The sequence below is a fragment of the Aedes aegypti genome, chromosome 1, assembly GCF_002204515.2.
Source record: "Aedes aegypti strain LVP_AGWG chromosome 1, AaegL5.0 Primary Assembly, whole genome shotgun sequence".
In the NCBI taxonomy this organism is placed as follows: Eukaryota; Metazoa; Arthropoda; class Insecta; order Diptera; family Culicidae; genus Aedes; species Aedes aegypti.
In genome coordinates, this window is record NC_035107.1 from 48,355,298 (window position 1) to 48,364,937 (window position 9,640).

Sequence of the window (9,640 nt, forward strand, 5' to 3'; positions counted from 1 at the left end):
TGCTGATCTCAAAGAGACCCTTTTCGATGAGCACATACAGTGCAACTCCTATGAGTCGACATTGAAGGAACCATCGACTCATGCGAATATCGAGTTATGGAACATCACTGCTTAGGAAATCCTTTTGAATGGATCAATTAAATTTCGTGTTAACATCGACTCATGGAAGTTTCGCTGTAAGAAATCAAGGTTTTCATTACAATATTGTGACTGAATTGCTGCGAAGAAGTCCAATGCGGCGTGGAATCATTACGCCACAGACAAACATACGTGACACCTACAAGAAATCCTTTAAATTACATAGCCCATTTCACACAACCATCTCCTGGTGGTCATAAGGCAATTTGATTACCCTTTTCTTTTCCGAAACTGAGCGTAGGGTAAAGAACTACTTCGGCACTTGGACCAATTCCCGGCACTCTATGAATAAAATCTAAATTTTTTTTCGTTTTAACTTAATCAACAGACACTGACATATTTATTCCTCATCAATGAACTATTTGAGCATCGAATGTTACATAGGCAATTCGTGTATCAAATACAAATTCTGCAAAAAATATCAAATACAAAATATTATTTTCCACTCCGCAATCATGCCCAAGTTTTAGAGTGCTGAAATTAATCTTTCCACATTTACATTTTTACATTCACTTACCATGAGGAACACAAAACACGGGAAAACTCAGCTTTGCATGCTCTTTTTCCGATTATCACTAGCCGAGAATACATTACAATATCACTATTCACATTTCATATACTTACTTATAAAAAATAGTTTGGAAACTATCCGATTAAATAGTTCAAAACTTTGCCTAATTTTAACGAACAAGAATCACTTTGGCACCGTTGCTTCCGTACCAAAAGTGTTGTCAATCTTACGGTATTTGAACGAACTAATCTTTTCTTTAAAGTCAGAAAGTTGCTTCAACGGCAAGAACAGTAACAGAAACATGTTTCAAATCATAACACTTAAATTTGATATTGATTTAGCTTTAAAAATATGTTTGTATAGTTATTTTTCATAAATTTTTTTCCAAAATATTTTATTGGGGTTGAAATTATTTTTGGAATTCAAAATTAAAAGTTTGGCAACACTTTATCGTATCCATACACGGAGTCTGTTAGTATGCAATAAAGAAAACGAATAGATTTATAAAGGGCCAACCTGTTTTGCATTGCCGAAGACTCGATGGAAGGTATGGCAACGTTGGTTTTCTCTCTCCTTCATTCGCATTGCATTATAACGCAAACGTTGTAATGACGTCATGCGAACCGAATTGAAGAACATTCAAAGTGTGAATGCAAAGGCAACATAAAATCAGCACACCATGCAGCACACCTATTTTTCGGCTCCTTTGCTTTCAGTCATCTGTCAAACTCTTGTTTTGATTTCGTTTCTGCGCCATAAAGTTCGTAGCGGCATCTCGGCAGTGATTGCGTATTAGGTTCCTGCTTAAAATCTCACTGTTTATTACCAGGTAAGCATATCTTAAATAATAATTTCATCTGTTCGGATCAGATACAGATCAGACACAGGTGTTTACAAAACTTCATGTGTTTCAACTCATCAGATGGAGGCGAACGAAGTAATGATCGACGACTGCGAGGCGAGTTTTTCTGGTGAGTGGCGGGTTTAGAATGGCCCCACGCTTGGTGCACAAATGGATGAGCCACTCGATCTCTGTGTACATCGCCATTCAGGTGAGTCCTCATTTTGTTAATTTTGTTAGTGCTATATTGTAAGAGATTAGCTATTCCCGGCGGCTAGTGGTTTTGTTGACGAAAGCTACAATCGAGCTTTCCAAAACTGTTTGATTCTTGAAATCCTGTTGACAAAACAAAACGACTAGCTGACGGGAATTGAGGTGAAGATGCATCGAAGCCAAATCTCGATTCAAGAGCACAAATGAAGATAACCGGACAACCGATCGCACAGAAAATTTAATCGATTGGTAACTTGTTGGTGATGACCAATCGATGGAATTTTCAGCACGAACGGTTGTTTAAAAAAAAGACACCGACACGTTAATGCTTCCAGTGGACGATTTGCCCTTTGAAGGAAGCACCACACTAGACAACGGACTAGCATGCAACGCCCAGTGGTACAGTCGAAAAACTTTCCTGACGAAAAATTTTCCGGACTGAAGCGGGAATCGAACCCACACCCCTTGACTCGTTGCGGATAAATGCTTGGTAACACTAACCGCACGGCCACGAAGCTCACGTTTACTTCCCTGGATTTGTGCTCTTGAAAAATAGAGGATTGATTCCGATGCAACTTCATCTTAAAATCACATGAAGACGACTAAACAGCAGTAAAGAGTGGAATTGAACAATAAAGCAGTCTCTTACAACGCACTAGCATATAATTTCCGACCGAGGGTTGCCGAGTAATCTGCCCATACTCGCATAACAGTCCCGTTCATAAAGGGACTGTTATGCGAGAATGGGTACTAATGTGGTTTGTAGGAAGGAGGCAGCACGTTGTAGGAGACAAATTCGTAGCACTGTAGTCGAGGAATGTAGTTTGTAAAGGAAGGATTCTATGACGATATCTGAAGGTATTTGCCAAAGCTGGTGTAAATGAAAAAGACTTTTTGTTCTCTTTTGATTTCCAACAGATGCTAGTTCTCCGGTGGTTCTACGTGACTGCACCAACACTATGAGGGAAGACCAGGTTGATGAGTTCTTTGTTTCTCCTCCAACTCCAAAGCGCAACCCAACGCATCGAAATTATGTCAATCGCACGCATATCGTGTTAACGGCTGCCGAAAGGCTGAAAGAAATGCGGATTTTTGAAGAAAGAAAAAGCAACAAACATAATTTAAGAAGAAAAGAGCGGAAATGCGCGAAATTCGTAAGAAAGAAAAAGAGAGGGAGGCAGAAGAAAGGAAAAGAAGAAGCTGTTGAGGGAAAAGGAAAAACAACTGATGATTCAGCTGAAAGAAGAGAAAGCATTAAAGAGGAAACAAGTAAAGGAAAAGAAAGAGTTTGAGAAAAATAATAAAAGCAAAAGTTAGCGAAAATGTTACTCTAACAACTTGAAATTGATTATTGAGCAACAAATGCTGTAAGAGTTCGTAGATCGAGATAAGGCAGCACAGATACAAGTAAAATTGTTGTTTCAAAAACGATAAACATTACAAATAATAAAAATCAGAAAAGAAAAACTAGCAAAATGATAATTCGAACAAAAAACTTATGTGAACCTTCATTTTTAAAACTTCACTCAAGAAAGAAATTCCTAAATAACTTTTCCCTGGTGTATTTTTCTTCCCTTTAAATTAAGATGCATAAACTCTCTTGCCCATATAAATTATTTTTCCATGCGTTCCTCGTGCACTGATCAAGTAATTTCTCTACAGTCACTATTTTACTATTTCTCATTGTAGTGAATCTTGATGTAGAAACTCCAAATAAATTTGAAAATACTAGCAAAAATTTTCTGTGAATTTCTTGGGATTTTGTTTTAAAATATATCTGAAGATGTCTTCTGGAATGATTTCAGAAGCCCTCCATAAATTCACAGTCATTTCTCACAAAATCTCTCGGAGATTTGCCCATAAATTCCTTCATTTATTTTTCCATAAATATGTAGATGTATTTCTTCAGAGTTTGCATCGGAAAATACAGTGGATATTCAATACAACCCCCTTTAATAATATTCACAAAGTTTGATATGAAAGTTTTTCCAGATACTATTTCAGGGTTTCTCCAGAGATTTTGCTATTATTTTTTCCACTAATTGCATGTTTTCTGCAAATAGTCACAAAGCAATTCCTTTTAAAAAATCTTCAAGCTTTTAATTAGAGTTTTTGAAGAAAATCGTTTCGGGATTTTCATAGGAAACCTTAAAAGTTCATAAGCCTATTTTTCCATATTCCTTTAGTCATTTTCATATGGTTTCTTTCATAAATTTCTCAATAAACTCGACCAGAGATTCCTCGTTAATTTCCTCAAGATTTTATTCTAGGAGGATCTCTAACGTTTCTTACAATTTTCATCTTAGATTTCACATTTGCAAATACAGGTCAGACTCGAATATCCGGGGACTCCATCATCTGGGATTCGATTATCCGGAATTTTAGACTTGATTATCCGGAGTATGTTTTCTGATATTCTTTTTTTAAAGATTTAATGTATAAATTTGAGTTTTTTTAATATTACAATATAGGTAGGAAAAGGTGGGTTTGAAAAAGTAATTTTTGTGTATGCTGGTCTAAAAATTGTTTTCTTCTCAAGACCCCTAATGTTCCTGGAAATATGTTCTTTTATCGCAAAATTTAATTTATTTTTAGTGATTCGATTATCTAGAGTGAAAAAAACGATACTCCGGATTATGGAGTCCGACCTGTAGTAGACGAATTCCATCCAGACTGAGTCGAAAAAATAAAAATCTTGCTCAATAGTCTTCGATTTGGATTAAATTTTGCACATGTTTTTGGTATGATAAAGTAAGTGTTTTCCATAGAAAAATTGATCATTTTGACTCAAGTATAACTTTTGAAAATGGCCTATAAATTTTTGCATGTGACTTATTTGAAAAATTCTAACTTCGAAACAGTTGATTTTAGATAAAAATGTTCTATGCAGAAGTTGTAGTGAACCGTTTGAACTATAAGAAAAAAAACTGAACAAATATTTCATTTACTTTCATAAAAAATTCAAAAATAAAACTTAAATTTTAAATTACCTAAAAACCCCATTTTTAATATTTTTCAAATTTGCACCATAGAATCTTGATAGTACACAGATGTTTGGGACAATGTTTCATGATGGAGAAATTATTGATAAAAAAGTTTTTCTAAGAACAACTTTTGGCCGATTTTCAATTTTTTTTTGTCAAAATAAATACGTTTTGATGATACAGTAAGCATCTTAAAATTATTCTAAAACCATAATGATGATATGAATAATTTCTCTAGAAGTAGCCATTTTCGAATTATATCAAATATAATGCAAAAAATATTGCTTGAATATTAAAATAGGCCGTTTTCATAAGTTAATCGCGATTCTATAAAAAATTCGAAAATGGCTGCTTCTAGAGAAATTTTTCATATCATCATTCTTCTTCTTCTTTCTGGCGTTACGTCCCCACTGGGACAGAGCCTGCTTCTCAGCTTAGTGTTCTTGTGAGCACTTCCACAGTTATTAACTGAGAGCTTACTATGCCAATGACCATTTTTGCATCCGTGTGGCAGGTACGATGATACTTTATGCCCTGGGAAGTCGAGAAAATTTCCAACCCGAAAAGATCCTCGACCGGTGGGATTCGAACCCACGACCCTCAGCTTGGTCTTTCTGAATAGCTGCGCGTTTACCGCTACGGCTATCTGGGCCCCATCATATCATCATTATGGTTTTCGAATAATTTAAAGATGCTTACTGTATCATCAAAACGTATTTATTTTGACAAAAGAACAAAATTTTGAAAATCGGGCAAAAGTTGTTCTTTGAAAAACTTTTTTATTAATAATTTCTTCATCATGAAACTTTGTCCCAAACATCTGTTTACTATCAAGATTCCACTGTGAAAATTAAAAAAATATTTAAAATTGGGCTTTTGTGTAATTTAAAATTTAAGTTTTATTCTTGAATTTTTCATGAAAAAAAACAAAAAATATTTATTCATTGTGTATTTTTTTCTTGTAGGCCAAACGGTTCACTACAACTTCTCCATAGAACATTTTTCTCTAAAATCAACAGTTTCGGAGTAAGAATTTTCCAAATAAGTAGCATGCAAAAAATATAGGCCATTTTCAAAAGTTATTCTCGAGTCAAAATGATCGAGTTTTCTATGGAAAACACTTATTATATGGTCGGTGTTCAGACAGACCGGACTAGGTGATATTTTGGCCTTGTGAAGATACGTCAGCGACTCTATCAGTTCTTATTTTTCCGAAACAATTTTGTTACAGACGGTGATCTTCTATTTTTAGGCAACAATGGCGCCAGCAACGTCTGAATGCAGATCAATGAGGGGAAGGGGAAGGAATTGATGATGCATTTGAAACTGGCCCACAGTAGACCACTGCATTCGGGAAGGTGTAAGCGTAATTTTATGGCAGAGAGGTTTGCTGTTTGGATAGCAGACTGCCTATGTATCAGGCGTAAGGAAAGGCGTGTTATAATGATGGAGAAATGGAAGAGTAGGTAAACGGTGTTTGTCCGTCTTCTAGCAAACGCTATGAACGAATAGATCAACTGTGATAGATTAAGAGTAGTTAGTCAAATAGAGAGGAATCCATAAAGCAATAAATAATGCAAATATTATGTTATTTCGAATGGTTGAAAGCACCAATAAGCACTTGGTCCAGTCTGGCTAAACACCTACCATATCATACCAAAAACATGTGCAAAATTTACTGCAAATCAAAGATGGTCGAGTTCTGTGACTGACCGATTTGACATGGAATTCGTCAGTACAAATCACTTCTACACAGATTTCGCTAGGGATTCTATTGGATATTATTAAGATTTTTTTTTTTGAATATCCTTCCTTTGTTTAATAGTAATCATTGCGATCCTACGTTACCAGATATCAAAAAAAGAAAGAATCTATACCTCGATTCATATAATTTTGTTTCAGTTTATACTGTCCGTTTACCTAATAAAGAAGTAATAAACAGTGGAATCTCGTTTTACCGACAACTTTTATAGTAACAAAAGCTTTCTATAACCTTTTTTCGCTTGAAATATATTTTAATGTTATATTTTTCTCTACTATGACGGTCCCTTGCAATGTCGTTATAATAAGCATCGGCTGTATTGAAATTTCAAAATCAACATTAGGTTCGTTTAGTATCTGATAGTATAACTCGATATTTTACAAGGAAACGGAAACAGAATCCAACAAAACCGTGATATACTCATTGTCTTAATGCTGATATGCATTTCGCTGACGGTTTTGATGATTAAATCTGTTATAACTAAGCTTTCATTCAATTTGGCCTGTTACCCTATGAATTTCAAATATGACGGAAATCAGTTTGATTTCACAACATGAGATATGCCCGTTAGGAATAGTAGAAGAACAACAAGGATACGCCCTTTATCAATATTGTTTCCCTGCTTGTGCGGTGTAGTGGATTTTGTTGTTATTTTCATACCTAAGTTGCGATTAATACACATTTCAATGTTTATAAGTGTTAGTGCTTTTTAACAGACTGCCAAACTGAATCATTGCGTGCCGAAAAATATTTCGGGGTGATGGAAATTGGTTCAAGTTGTTGTGAGTTATTATTGCTCGAATGAGGGATTTTATGGAATATTGCTTAAATTATCTGTTGTTTGTCGAAAGGAGAAGTTATAAACTTGATCATTAAGGAACAAATTATCAGGTAAGCTGTTCGTATCAATTGTAAAGGACCAAACAGTTCAAAACTTTACATGTAGTGCCAGGAATGGGGTATAAAACCCTATATGGATTATTTTCATACGATAATGGTTTCCGTATGAAAACAGCAAAAAAAATCCATTTGAACTTGTTACTGGATTGAGAAGGAGAGAAGTCTTAGAGAGCCTTATGTTTCACGACGTGCAACAAGGCCTGCAGCAGACACTAGTGTGAGACGCCAAGTACGAAGGTCAACTATTCGCGCTCCTCTAGGTGTGAGAAATGGAACATAGCAAATTTGAAATGATCGTCAACAATGGAAATTCCATCAGTGTTACGTCTGTTTGTCTCTGATCAAGCCAAGTGTAAGCGCTTACCGGTGCAAAAGGGAAAGGTAATTGGTAACTTGAGAAAGCATACACGTAGGGTGAATTGGATAGTCATCACCGGGTAAGGCAAAATTTTCTTGAAAAACATGAACCACTGCATCGACGTTGACTTCGAAACCCAGGAATTATTTCTTGTAGAATGTGGCCGGGGATGACTATCAATTTCGCTGCACATATTGGGTGGCTCCCGATAATTGTAAGTTGTTGAAAATATCAAAATTATCAGTATCAGTAGAACGTAGGCTGTAGGTACCTGACATTAGGTACCTATTCATAAATTGATACGTTATATTCAATGATTTATTACAGGTAGAAAATGATTATACATTTTCTTTAACAACCCTGTATCAAAATATCCTTTATAATTTTAAAATCAAAGGCACAAAAACGATTGCACTAATAATTTCCAGAGAAACGAATAAAAGCTGATTCAATACATGCACCACCACATTGTACCCAATAAACTGACTTCCCATATGAGACAGGACACCATGAATGCAGTTCCATGGACAGCAATTAGTGATCAAATTATGGATATTTAGTCTTATTAACTTGCAGCCAGTCGGACAATCCGATAGCCACAGAGAATATCAAATTTCCCCATTTTTGGTTCCTTTCAGTTGAGCACCGGACCGGATATTATTCGCCGCATGTGGTGGAAAATACTCTGCATCATTGCTTCAGAAACATTCCATCGAACTGTTGATATGCTAACCGAGAGACGAAACGATTTATTGCTTCTGAATGCGACTTTGGGACCGGTTTCGTTGGTACTTCCGTCTGGTGTTCTTCGCTACCTGTTCCCATGTTGACTGATGGGTAAAATAGAGGTATGCACTTTATCTTGTTTCGTTTCGCATTGCTGACATTGAAAATTTTGTATATTTCAACTATCCAACTATAGTAACATGCTGAAAAGTTTGTGCTGATTTCCAAACAAAAACATTAAAGCGTTACACCGAAACTTCCGTTTACGTAATGGGTCAGCGTACGTAAATAGAATTTCACGTAAATGGCATAATTGGAATCATCAATTACCGTTCTGGGAACTTGAGCTTGAGCTTGCTTGGCCGCCCGTGATTGCTACTCCAGTATTGCAAGATCAGCTAGTAGTGAAGTAGACCACTGCATCTACGCCAGTTCATTCGGGAAGGTGTAAGGGTTATTTTATGGCAGAGACGCGCGCTGCTTGGTTAGCAGACTGCCTATGTGTCAGGTGTAAGGAAAGGCGTGTTATAATGGTGGAGAAACGGAAGCGTAGGGAAACGGTTTTTTGTCCGTCTTCTAGCAAGTGCTATGAACGAATAGATCAACTGTGATAGATTAAGAGTAGAAGATGGAAGCAAGTGAAAGATACAACTACAAAGTATGAGGAAAGGGACGGAGCTGGGATTGAACTCATGACCTTCTGTGTATGAAGCAGAAGCGGTGGTCATTGGACCACCAACCCCGTCTGATGTCATCAATGACTGTTGAAGTTTGATTGGATAGTTATCGGATGATCATGAGCAAGTATGCTTTTAATTCCTCGGGCTCTGCCAAGATTTTAGTCCATCGACTGTTTAAATTTTTCCAAAACCTGCTTGAAGCAAGCAACATTCCAAAACCTCGCAATAACTGCTTGGAGTACATGTCTTCAAATCTTTAAGCGTAAGCAGTGATCTCGCGAAGGCTTATAATCAATATTTATACTCATAAAGGCTCATTATAGGTCAAGTTGCAGTTCAACGGCCATTATACGCGAATTCTTTAGAGAATGGGCTTTCAGGCTTTCTATAAGCGTAATTACAAATCTTTCGGAGGATTATGACGAAGCTTGATACCCATACGAGTTCTTTGAATTATATTCTACCTACGAAGATTTTCGTGCAGCAACTGTTATATGTAAGAACTACTTGAAGTAAAATTCATCAGA

The 9,640-nt window shown here is 36.2% G+C and overlaps 1 long non-coding RNA gene across 1 annotated transcript; it reads left to right on the forward strand.

Annotated features, from left to right (window-relative positions):
• The first annotated feature begins 1,407 nt into the window (after positions 1 to 1,407).
• On the forward strand, positions 1,408 to 3,186 carry LOC110674413. Its single transcript, XR_002498841.1, has 3 exons — positions 1,408 to 1,478; positions 1,572 to 1,701; positions 2,622 to 3,186. It is a non-coding gene; the product is annotated as an uncharacterized LOC110674413 (long non-coding RNA).
• The last annotated feature ends 6,454 nt before the right edge of the window (positions 3,187 to 9,640 follow it).